Source organism: Hevea brasiliensis, chromosome 9 (genome assembly GCF_030052815.1).
Source record: "Hevea brasiliensis isolate MT/VB/25A 57/8 chromosome 9, ASM3005281v1, whole genome shotgun sequence".
NCBI lineage: Eukaryota > Viridiplantae > Streptophyta > Magnoliopsida > Malpighiales > Euphorbiaceae > Hevea > Hevea brasiliensis.
Genome location: NC_079501.1, coordinates 87,977,570 through 87,990,716, shown reverse-complemented (window position 1 = coordinate 87,990,716; position 13,147 = coordinate 87,977,570). Strand labels below are relative to the sequence as shown.

Below are 13,147 nucleotides of genomic sequence, written 5' to 3'. Positions count from 1 at the left end.
AATAATATATATATATCAATTTATAATATCTTCATATATTATATTATATTATTAAATATAAAAAAAATATGAATATAAATGCAAATTGTTGTTAAAATAAAACTCCAAGGAATAAATTATTTTCAAATTAAAAATAGAGTTAAAAGAATTTTAGTATTTTTACTAAATTTACTGAGGAATTAACCATAATTCTAATGGTGGGAACTAACTTATAGTTTTATTAAAATGTCAAGAACTAAATTGTTTGATTTTAAAACTAATTTGTCAAGGACTAATTTGTAGGTTTAACTAAATTAAAATATCAATGACTAATTTGTAGGTTCAACCAAATCTCAGTAGCTAAATTATTAATAAAATAAAATTTTAGCGACTAAATTATATTTATATTGAAATAAAGTTAATGATATTTTAATTATTTTTATTAAAATTAATGATAATTTAACTGAAATTCTAATGATACGAACGAAATTGCAGGTTTTGTCAAATCTCAATGTCTAAATACTTATTTTAAAAATATAAAAATTAAGTTATAAATTTCATCAAATTTTAACAATTAAATTATAATTTATCTAAAAGTAATTTTTTTTATCGTTAAGTTACGTCAATATTATTAGAGTCATACCAAAATGGGTGACTTTGATAGAATATATGCCTTTATTTAATCTGAATGGAAGCCTTATGAAAAATTTTTTATTTTCTATTAAGTGTGAAGGATGAAAGAAATTTGCATAGGTGTTTACACACAACGGTAAAAGGAGATTTTTGAATTCTTGAAAGTTTGACGAAGCTTTTGATAAAGAAAACATCTTTTGTATACTTTTTCATATTTAAAAATAATGTATTTTTTTTTAGTTTAATGGAGTTAAAATACATATATTAACAATATAGTATCAAAGCTTACTCTACTTTAATATTGGCCATTCATAAATATTTTTACTTATAAATTTTACGCTCCAGATGTTTATACCTAGACGTGAGAGAAGTGTATTGTGCCATTGAATTAGCTTTTAGGCTCCGTTTGTTTCACGAAAAATAATTTATATATAAAAATATTTTTTATGAAAATATTTTCATTATTTGGTTGTAATATTAAATTAATTATATGTATTTATTTCACATAAATATTTTTACATTTTAATAAGATTATTAAAATTTAAAAAATAAAAAATACTTTCTCTTTTAAAAAATAAAAGTCATTTTTCTAAAAAATTACTTATTTTTCCTTTGACTAAGAAAATATTTTTCATTAAATAATTTTCTTTATCTCAAATATCAAAAAATATAGAAAATATTTTCTAAAAAAAATATTTTTATGAAACAAATAAATATGAACTATTTTCTCAACATCTTAATTGACGGTAAACGGAGACCATGACTTTAACAAAAATGAAGACTATCTTAGTCTTTCCTCTTTGATAAAATAATAATAATATTTTAAATAATATTTAATTTACACAAACAATATCTTATTCTAATTTTTAATTTACCCGAAGACTTGGTGCCCATGGCAACTTGGCAAAAGGCATAAAATATAAGCAAACAATGGATTCAATCTGTTGAAATTGAAGCGATGGTTTCAAAGAAAAAGAAAGGATAATATGGAAGATTAAAATATTTAAAAAGAAATGTAGAGATACAAACATATGATCTTCCAAACACAAGTTGATGAAAAGCGTAATTTATATATATATATATATATATATATATATATATTATTTATAGTCCGTATTTTGAGTAAGTATAGTAGTGGTTCATTTCCGTCACTGAATTTGGTGTGTGTTTCTCATCTCTCCTATAAAAAAAAATCTCAGAGTAATACTTTTAAAAATATTTTTTTATATTAATATGACATATTTTAAATAATAATTTTGAAAATACTCTATTACTTCCTTACCAACTTAGAATAACTATATATAAGGGTAATTATTTAAATTTAATTTTTTAAATTATATAGTATAAAGTTTTATGAGTACACGAAAAAAGGTTTTGATTGGAATAGATTTAATTTAATTATGATAATGTTAATATTTTTTTAATTATAAATTCAACCATACACAATTGCAAATTACATAAGATTAAGTATTGAAAATTTTACAAATAAAAATATAATTTTATAATTACAGATCTTATATAAACATATAAATTTAATCATACATTTTTTAATATTTTATAATTTTTTATTATATTTTAAATGTATAGAAAACAAAGAAACACATGCATTTCAATACGTCTTTTGGTTTTTAAATAACAATAGAATTTATGATATTAATAAAAATATTTATATTTCAAATGTATATTATAATGTTAATATTTTCCCATAAATGATAAAACTATTTATAATTTTACGTGGATTAAATTTGATAAAATTTTGTCTTTATTATTCTCTATATATTTTTTTTTATTAATAATTAAATTTCTATTTAGATTAAAAACTATTACTAATATACCCATTAAATAAATCCAAAATTATAAAACCATTCTTTTTCGGTTGAATTTTTTGCGATAGCAAATTTCTCAATTTATATATGTTTTTATTATTATTGTCTATAATCAATCTATCATGAACTCAAAGCACAAACTATATGGTATGACTCACCTATTAAATATATGAATATCATATGACTGTGTCTTGAATCCATGATAAACTGGGTTTAGGCAAAAATTTTTCCACATTTTTAAGTATCATATCATTTGTAATTATAATTCTTTTTTGTTGGTCCTTTATAAGTTATTCAAGATTTTTTTTTATTAATAATCATGGTGTACGTTTAGATTGAAAATTAATTTTATTAGAATAAGAATTATATAATTTTATTACTTATGGTTAGTATGCGTTCCTAGCTTGATAATATTGATTTAAATCATATAGTTGGTGAAATCATTTAAATTTATATGATATATAATTTACATTTTAAATATATAATTGAAATTGAAATTTTATACAAATTTATATATCTTGTTTAGGAAAAAAATTGTTTTTATTGGATTATAATGGAAGCATGTCACTAAAAAAAAATTCGGATTAGCAACCAACCGAATCAGTTGTTAATCCATAAAAATCTATTTCTAATCAATTCAGAAACCGATTCAGACGGTTGCAATAAATTTAATTACAAATAGCAACGGATAACTAAATTGATTACTAAATTAATTAAATTTTTAAAAAATAAAACTTTTAGTAAAAATTTATCGCTATCGATATTGCTACCAATACATAATCAATTACAAAAAATTTAATGTTTTTACTTTTATAATTTTACAATTATTTTGTAAATTAGTTGTTATTTGTAACTAATTTAATAACTAAAAAGATTGTTGTTAATTTAAAAAAATTATAAAAAAAAATTAAAATTCAAAATAACAAATAAAAATTCACATAAATAAATTTTTCAAAAAATTTTTAATGAAAAATTAGTACTAAAAATTAATATAAAAATATTTAAAAAATTACTAATTATAACTATTAACAAATATACTAACAAAAAATTAATGGGGTTCAAGCTTAAGCACGAAGAATTGATGATAGAAGACACCCAAGATTTCAAGAAATGTAATGGTTGATGAACTTTGAGTTAAGGTGGAGATTGTTATCTTAATGACCCATATTCCTTGTAGGAATTGGAGAAATATTTTCCTAATTAGAGTTTGTTAAATATTCCTTATTAGGATGGATGATTATTTTCTATATTATATAGAATATCCATTATAATGTTATTCTTAAATTGAGTTGAATTCTTAATTAGATTAAGACTGAAGGGACTAAACTATGGATATGAGTATTGTAAAGATGTTTTTGGCTTTCGCCCATGGAAGGAAAGCCATCGGCCCAAGGTGCAAAATTGCATATAATTTAAGAAGAAGGAATTCTTGTGCATTGATAAGAAGGCTATTGCCTATATATTTAAAGACACTTCGTGATGTATAATGTAGTTAAAGTAATAAGATATTAGGTTATATTTAGAGAAAAATAAAAAAGACTAATTAATGTATTTACTATAAGTAGTTTGATGTGAGGGATGTGAGGGTTCTCTTTTATGTAATTGGGTTAAATGGTAGATAATTTTAAGCTTGTAATTGTATGAATTATTTAAAAATTGCGGAATATTGTATGCTCATGGAAGTAGTTCTATTTTGAGATGGAATCATGTAAATATTGTTATTGTAGTCTGATTGTTTTGTTTTTTTTTTTAATTTTTTTTATTTTTATATTTTACACTTTTTTACAATTCGTAACAAAAATTAATAAAAGAGCTAGACATTATTTGAATACAAAAATAGAATAGAATTACAATTAATAGTTTAATCCAAATCAAAATAGGATTATATAAATTAAAATAAAATTAGAATTAATGGTTTAATTCAAATTTGTATTGATTAAAGCTCTTTTTCTAAAACAATAATTGAATACGAAGTAAAATGGGATTAGAATAAATATCATTATTAAAATATAATCTAAGAATACAATATAAATAGAAAATATGAATGAAGAGAGAAAAATAAGATAAATTAAATTAAATATAACAAAAAAGAAAGAGAAAGAAGAAAAATAGTAATAAATTTTATAATTTTATATATTTATAAATATAAAGGTTATATATGTGCTTTTGGTTTTAGGATTTGGATTACAAAATTATAAAATTGAATTTTTGTTATGCGTTGATTTTTTTAAATAGGATTAAAATTCTAATTTTCTATTAATTATATTATTTGCTTTCTTATTCTTACTTTAATACATAATAGTTTTTAAAATATATGCGTTGCACATGTATCCAAAAATTTATCATTTGTAATTATTTTTACTTATATATGAAAAATAAAAAACACTAAACTAGATAACTCAATTTTGTATTTTTGTTAAAATGATTTTATTTATCTAACTCAAATAGTATATAACCAAAAAAAAAGAATATATATTTTTTTAATTTTTAACTCAAGTATATATATATATATATATATATATATATATATATATATATATATATATATATATATATATTAATATTAACAACATCATAGTAATTTTATCAAGTCATAAAAATATAAAAATTATAAATAATAAAAGCCATAAAAATAAAATTTTCTTAATAAAGCTAATAAAAAATTATAAGAAATAGTTTTAAATTTTCTTTATTTCTCAATTATAGTATAGTTTGAATCTCATATCTATATTAGAAAATTAAATTTAAATTCTCAATATATTTTTATGACTTTTGCCATTTAACTTACATATAAAATAATGATCATATATGGTTAATCTAAATTCTATATATTTTTGGTGTTTTTGTTGATGAGAAAAAAAAAAAAAGGAAAATTTGAATTCCTTTCTGTGTTTAATTGAAGTAAAGGATTTTTTTTAATACTTTTTCCAATAAATTAGTCTTTTGAAACACATGCATCAAATTTATAACATGTAATTATTATATGTACAATATTAAATATTAAATTTAATTATTTAAATTAAATTTTAATATTAATTATTTAATTTAATTTTAATATTAATTATTTAATTTTATAAATTTAAACAATTGTTAATTTAAGGTTTTTATTAAAATTAAAATCAATCATTATATATTTTATGAAGATATTTTTATGAAAATTTATGTGACGGTTAATCTAAATTTTTTACCTATACTAATTATTAAGTCAAATGCAAAATAAAATAATTAAAAAATTTGTGTGTATATTAGATCTTAAAAAAATTGAATAAATAAAAATGCAATTTAAAAATTAAAATGACCTATCAATATGTGAGTTGCTTATAATGTTAGATTCTTCTAAACTCTTTTTCTAGGGAAAATAAATTTGATTTACTTATTATATTATGATTTTTTAGTAATTTAAAGTTTTTTTATTGAAATTTTATTATTTAGATTAACATAAAAGAGGATTATTTATAAATCTAGATTAACATAAAAGAAAATTATTTATAAAATTATAAACCATTATAAGAATACGATTTTATGAGAATTTTATCTAAATAAATTGAGAGTGTATCATTCAAATAAGAAATTATAAATCTGTGAATGAGTAAGAGATAATGTAAGATTTATTACGAAAATTTTATAATTAAAATACAATTTCATAATTTTAGATTTTTTGCGAATATAATTATAGTTTATTATTTATTTTTCTTGTGTATATATATAAAAAAATAAAAGTTGAAAAATTAAACCTAAAACATATTTTCGCCCTGATCAAGAGCTTATGTCCAACAATTGTTAATATTATTATAAGTAAATAGTATATCATATGCTATTCAACATATAATTTTTTTTAAGTGAATCACGGCTATTTTCTAACCCATTAAATTAGAGATCCATTATAAGGTAAAAACAAAATCTTTTACCATTCGTACCAATCTCGTTAAATTATATATTCATTTTTATTATCATTGTTGATTTTTTTTTTAATAATCATTTGTTTTAAAGTAGACTATCCATTTGTTGGTCATTTTATTAGTTATCACTCTTTATATATATATATATATATATTATTAATAAATCCCTTAATACGTTGTTAGGCTACAATATTTATCTTGATTTCTTGGTACTTGCGAGATGATTAAGAAGATATAAAAACAATGTACCCATAAAAAAATATCTTTATTTCTAGTATCTCTAACTCATTCATTTTCATTTTCATGTTGTTTATATATATATATATATATATATATATATATATATATATATATATATATATATAAAACAAAATAAATGTGGCTCTAGTTTTTCCTAAGACGAACAAACAGCTAGGGCTTCGATGAGAGTTTGTTTAACTAATCTAATTATGGTAGAATATTTTTGAGGTGCGAATCAATAAGATATATTTTTATTTATTAATAATATATTCATTTTATTTAAACATAGGTAAACCTTAACTCTTTGGATCTAATCTAAAAGTTGACTTGTGAGTCAGAAGTATTCAGTTAGTATATAAGTTAGATTGATGTTAGGTATTTAAGTGATATGAGATTTTTGTTTCACAAGCCCTTCACCCTCCCTCTGCAAAGAATCTGAGCTCTAGTATCACTTAAACCTTTGAGCCTAACCTAAAAGCTAACTTGTGAGTTAGAAGTGCTCAGTTAATATATAAGTCAGACTGGCATCAGTTGCTCAAGTGATGTGAGATTTTTGCTCCACACGCCCTTATTAATATATTTCACTTTCCAGTTTTTTAATATTTAGAATTTTTTTTTAGAAAAATTAAAATCAGTCCCATTAGTAAAAAAATTTAAAATTTGAACTTTTTATTATTGTTGTCAATTCTTTTTATTTTTCAAAATTTTAGTATGATTTTAAATGTTTTTTCTTGTTTAGTTTATGGTCAAAATTGAAATAAATAACTGTCAAAATTATGCTGTAACTGATGCGAATCAATTTTGAATGCGTGCCAGAATAAAGTAATAATCAAAATTGCCAAAAATAAAATGACTTGCCATAATTAAAAATGTTAAAAAAAATGTTTTTACCATTAAGCCTTTTAAATTACGTAGAGTTGTGGAGTGTCATACATACTACATATTAATTATTAATAAATTTGATCATTTTATAAATTCATCAATTTTAGGGTTTCTTTTAGTTAATTATTTTTATAAAAATGATCAAGTTGTTCTAAAAACATGAAACTTACGATTTTGTTTCCAAAAATAAATTTCTGATTTTAATTAATTATTTTTTTATAAAAATTGATTTTTTTAAACATGAAACTTACAATTTTTAACTTTTTTTTATAAAATTTTATTTTGGATTACAATAAAACTTAATTAAGTAGAATTCTAAATTAAAATATAAAATTGAAAATTAATTTAAATAATAAAAATTAATAAACCTGCGAATAATATAAAAATTTAAGAATATTCTATTCCTTCACAAGTTCGACTCCTTTTATATATATATATATATATATATATATATATATAAACTTAATTGTTAAAGTTTTAAAATTAAATATATTTGTTCAATGGGCATAAATGACTATTTTGTTATTTCTTAAGGGTTTAAACATTCATTTTTTTTTTAATCCAGAAATGGAGATTAAAAAATGTTGAGGTTTTGGACTTTTTGAGCCATTTTCAAAAGTTTAAGGGTTTAAGTGGTTATTTTAAAAAGTTCAAGAGATTGAGTAGCTCACTTGATTTGATAAGGATTTAGTGACTATTAGCCTATTTATCAAGGGCTTAAAAAATGTCTTTTGTTAAAAATCAATAATTATAATTATGTACGTATGAGTTAATAATTGGCATGCCATTCTATATCACATGTCCACATGGAATCAATGTGTTACTCTTAAATTTCTTAGATAAGAAACGCTAGAGTAAATAGGATGGATCATCAAAAATTGGGCCACCTGGAAGAGATTTGAAGCAATTTTTTTTTTTGAAAAAAAAAATTAGTTATGGTTCTTTTTTTTTTTTTTAAATGTGGATCACAATTTTCTTCTCACTTAGTTGATTTATTTGGTTGTGTAGGAATGATATGATTTTTTTTTAATTTTTTTTATTATTTTTATGGTTCTTCATTAAATTGAGGGAAGTTGTTTTCCATTATTTTCATTCCTGCCTACTTATGGCTTAAGGCTTTTGCAGATTTCTCTTCAATTTTTTCCTTTTCTTTTAGCTGATGGTTTGTGATTTTACGTTCCTTTACGCCATCCTTATCCTTATGTTCAATCTTTTTGGCATGCCCCTCTTGTTGAAACTCAAAAATGGAATACTAATCTAGTTAATTTGTCCCTTTGTATATTTTCATGTTTGTGTGGTACGATGGATTCTAATGATGTCGAAGTATTAGCTATTCATAAATCTCTTAAATTGATAATTTTCATATCAGCTTTGATTTTTAAAAGCACTATCTTTGCATTAGATTCTTGCAGTGCAATGTCCTGGATTAATTCACCAAGGGTTGATAGGCCTTGGAGGCTTTAGAACATTTTGTTGTGAAAATCAAAGGGTTGATGACAAAAGAAGATAAACTAAAGCTGAAAAAATGGAGAGAAAAAATAGAGTTGAAATTTCAGTAAAATGTTCTCACTTGAAATATTTGAAGCTTTGTTGCATTTATGGCAACTCAAACCAATAGTAGATTGTCCTAATTTTCTTCAAGACAACATTCCCTAAAATAGGGGGCACCACTGATTTCTATCAACCTTTGATTACAACTTTTCAAAACAAAAGATAAATTACATTTGATAATTTAACTTTATTTCAAGTAAAAATTTTAACAACTCCAACATTTCTTTTTAATGAGATTTTTGCTAGAGTTACAAATTTTCATTTTGGAGCATTAATTTTTCAATTTTTTGATTTGATTGATTGTCTCGTAGCACATCTCTCTAATTTTGCTGAGTTGTTTTACTTTAATGAAGCACATCTTTCCAGATCTTTTTCTTTAGTGCTTTGAAATTTGTTGTCGATTCTTCCCTTTTGCTTCTTTATTTGAGCAATAATGGGGTTGTCTAGAAGTGAAGTTGGCTCATAGCTCTTCTCAACTATCTTCCATAGATTATATGTTATGAGAAAAGCTTCTATTGAATATTGAAGGCATTGGAAGTGGAACATTTGTAGCCATGCCTTAATAACAAGAATAAACTCTAATTAGGTCCTCCAAGATCAATAATAATCTGATGCCAAGTTGTGAAAATCGAAGGGTTGATAACAAAAGAAGAGAAATTGATGCTAGAAAAATGGAGAGAAAAAAAAATTGAGATTTCAGCAAAATGTTCTCACAAGAAATATTTCATTAAGCTTCGTTACTTCTATAGTAACCCAAATCAATTATAGATTGTACATTAGTCAACAACTAACCTAATTTTCTTCTAATCAATAATAGATTAATTCACCAAGGGTTGATAGGCCATGGAGGCTATAGAATATTTTGTTGTGAAAATCAAAGGGTTGATGACAAAAGAAGATAAACTAAAGTTGAAAAAATGGAGAGAAAAAATAGAGTTGAAATTTCAGTAAAATGTTCTCACTCGAAATATTTTAAGCTTTGTTGCTTTTATAGCAACTCAAACCAATAGTGGATTGCCCTAATTTTCTTCCAGACCCTAAAATAAGGAGCGCCACTAATTTCTATCAACCTTTGATTACAACTTTTCATAACAAAAGATAAATTACATTTGATAATTTAACTTTATTTCAAGTAAAAATTTTAACAACTCCAACATTTCTTTTTAATGAAATTTTTGCTAGAGTTACAAATTTTCATTTTGGAGCATTAATTTTTCAATTTTCTGATTTGATTGATTGTCTCGTAGCACATCTCTCTAATTTTACTGAGTTGTTTTACTTTAATGAAGCACATCTTTCCAGATCTTTTTCTTTAGTGCTTTGAAATTTGTTGTCGATTCTTCCCTTTTGCTTCTTTATTTGAGCAATAATGGGGTTGTCTAGAAGTGATGTTGGCTCATAGCTCTTCTCAACTATCTTCCATAGATTATATGTTATGAGAAAAGCTTCTATTGAATATTGAAGGCGTTGGAAGTGAAACATTTGTAGCCATGCCTTAATAACAAGAATAAACTCTAATTAGGTCCTCCAAGATCAATAATAATCTGATGCCAAGTTGTGAAAATCGAAGGGTTGATAACAAAAGAAGAGAAATTGAAGCTAGAAAAATGGAGAGAAAAAAAAAAAGATTTCAGCAAAATGTTCTCACAAGAAATATTTCATTAAGCTTTGTTGCTTATATAGTAACCCAAATCAATAATAGATTGTACATTAGTCAACAACTAACCTAATTTTCTTCTAAAAACCATTCCCTAAAATGGATAGCATCACTATTTTATACCAACATTTGATTGTAGCTTTTCATAACAAAAGATAATTATATATGCTAATCTAACTGTAGTTCAAGTAAAAAATTTCAACAATTCCAACAAAATTTTAATGATATAGGTCCCATTCGACAATAACTTTGAAGGTAGTGTTAGTCAAAACACTACCTCTCTTATTTATACTATTTGATGGCATAATGTTTGTACTAGCTTTTAGAGATTGAGGGAGTGATTCACGAAAATTTACCCCTCCTAACTTTCAGAGGTTAAGGGAGCGTACTGACTAGGGACAATAAGATAATACTATTTTTTTTTTATATATTTTACAACTAATTCAACAACTGTTTTTATCAAATACTTATGCTTTAAACCATTGTATAAATAACTAACCACTAATAACTAATATTTAATAATTAATAACTAATAAAATAGCTAACTCTAGTTATTCTTTTTAATAAAAATAATTTCAAATAAAAGATAAATACCATACAAATTTTCAAATGAGAAAGTTCAACTAAATTATTGGGTCATTTCCTCCCAAACATGTCTAATTAATGCACAAAAAAAAAAAAGGGTTTTCAACACTTTGTCATTGATGTGGTAAAAGAGGATGATGGAGATCTTGGAGGGGAAGATAAAAAATGCTTTGGTGGGATGTTTAAGGCTTCTGTGCTAACTTTTAGCATTTCTATCACCTTACTCATGGATGGTCTCTTTGATGGAATTGTTTGGTTGCATCACAGGCCAATTATTGTCAATTTCCTAACAATTCCATTCTCTTCAATAGAAATCTCACCATACAATCTGGATTTATTGCCTTGCTCAAGTCGTCTATAAACCCAATGTGAAAAATATTTCTCACTTGTATGTTTTGCTCCAACATCTTCCTCTCTACCTCCACCCATGTCTAAAACCATCATACCATAGCTATAAACATTAGATTTCGATGAAACTCTGAAAAAGTTTTTGCTGAACACTTCCAGAGCTATATATCCAATAGTTCCTCTAGTCTCTAACATGGATACAATACTATCCTTTCTGGTGCATAATTTTGCAAGCCCCAAATCAGAAATTTTAGGATAGAAATTTTCATCAAGAAGAATGTTGTGCAACTTTATGTCAAAATTCACAATCCTTGTGTTGCACCCACGGTGTAAGTACTCAAGTCCTTGAGCTATTCCTATTTTGGTACATTGTTTCCCATCCAAAATGATGATCACCACTCTTCAAAGGACTTCTGTAGCATATGAACTTTTCAAGAGATCCATTTGACATAAACTCATATATTAGAGCTCTTTTCAGACCCTTAAAACAAAAACTCAAAAGGGTGACAACATTAATATGAGAAGTTCTACTAATTCTGGCAACCTCATTGATGAATTATTGTCCTTCTCCTTTAGATGCATTCAAGACTTTCACTGCTACAAGACGACCATCAAATAGCTTTCCTTTGTACACGCTGCCATAACCTCCTTGGCCAAGTTTATATTTGAACTAATTTGTCATTTTCTTCACTTCTGAAAAGCTATACCTGTTATAGCTTGAGGTCCATGGTTTTTGAGAAAGGCCCCGAGATCTTAATTACTCTTTATGATCTTCTGTAAGGAAATATTTGATGAAATTGATGGGATCTTCTTAAAACAAAAAATGAATGCATAGGTGATTAAAATTCCAACTACTTCAAGAGTTATGTCAGTAGTCAATTGCAATTAATTGGAAATGAATTAGGTAGCTAGGTAGGGGAGGTTATTATAGAAAACCTTACAATTATTAGCTATTTTCTTAACTACTTAAAATTTATTGAAATATTGATAAATTAATTTCCAACTTAGAATTTAAAGTAAAATTTCCTGATTCAAAGATAATTGGGAAAGAAAATTTATTATAATTTTTGATTTGTTGAATTGAAAAATAAAATTATGGAAAAAGTTTTAGCATTACTATTTGATGGTTTAAATAAGATATATAAATGTGGTCATTAAGCATATCACCCTCCTAGTTTTGCGTATATAAATTGAGTTACACTACTTAATTTCTTTTTTTTTTTTAAATAAGTTTTATTTAAAATTAAAATAAAGTGGCAAATTTATATTAAAAAATAATAATTTTAAAGAAATAGCCATTTGAAACATTTTTGTTTCTAACTTAGGGACATGTTTGGAAAATAAAATAAAAATGAATTTAACTCAACTGAATATCTATTTGGTCCATAACAAGTTTAAAATTTTTAAAATTCAATTTTTTAATAAATAAATAAATAAATTATTTTAAAAAGTAAATTCATATAAATGTGATATGATATTTTTTAAAAATTTAACTTATTTAATGAATTTTTTTATATTAAAAATTTTAAATGCTCTTATCTAAATCA

General features: G+C 23.4%; 1 pseudogene; it reads right to left on the bottom strand.

Moving 5' to 3' along the window:
• Positions 1-11,354: 11,354 nt before the first annotated feature.
• LOC131182946 (LEAF RUST 10 DISEASE-RESISTANCE LOCUS RECEPTOR-LIKE PROTEIN KINASE-like 2.5) lies at positions 11,355-12,931 on the bottom strand (annotated as a pseudogene).
• Positions 12,932-13,147: the final 216 nt, after the last annotated feature.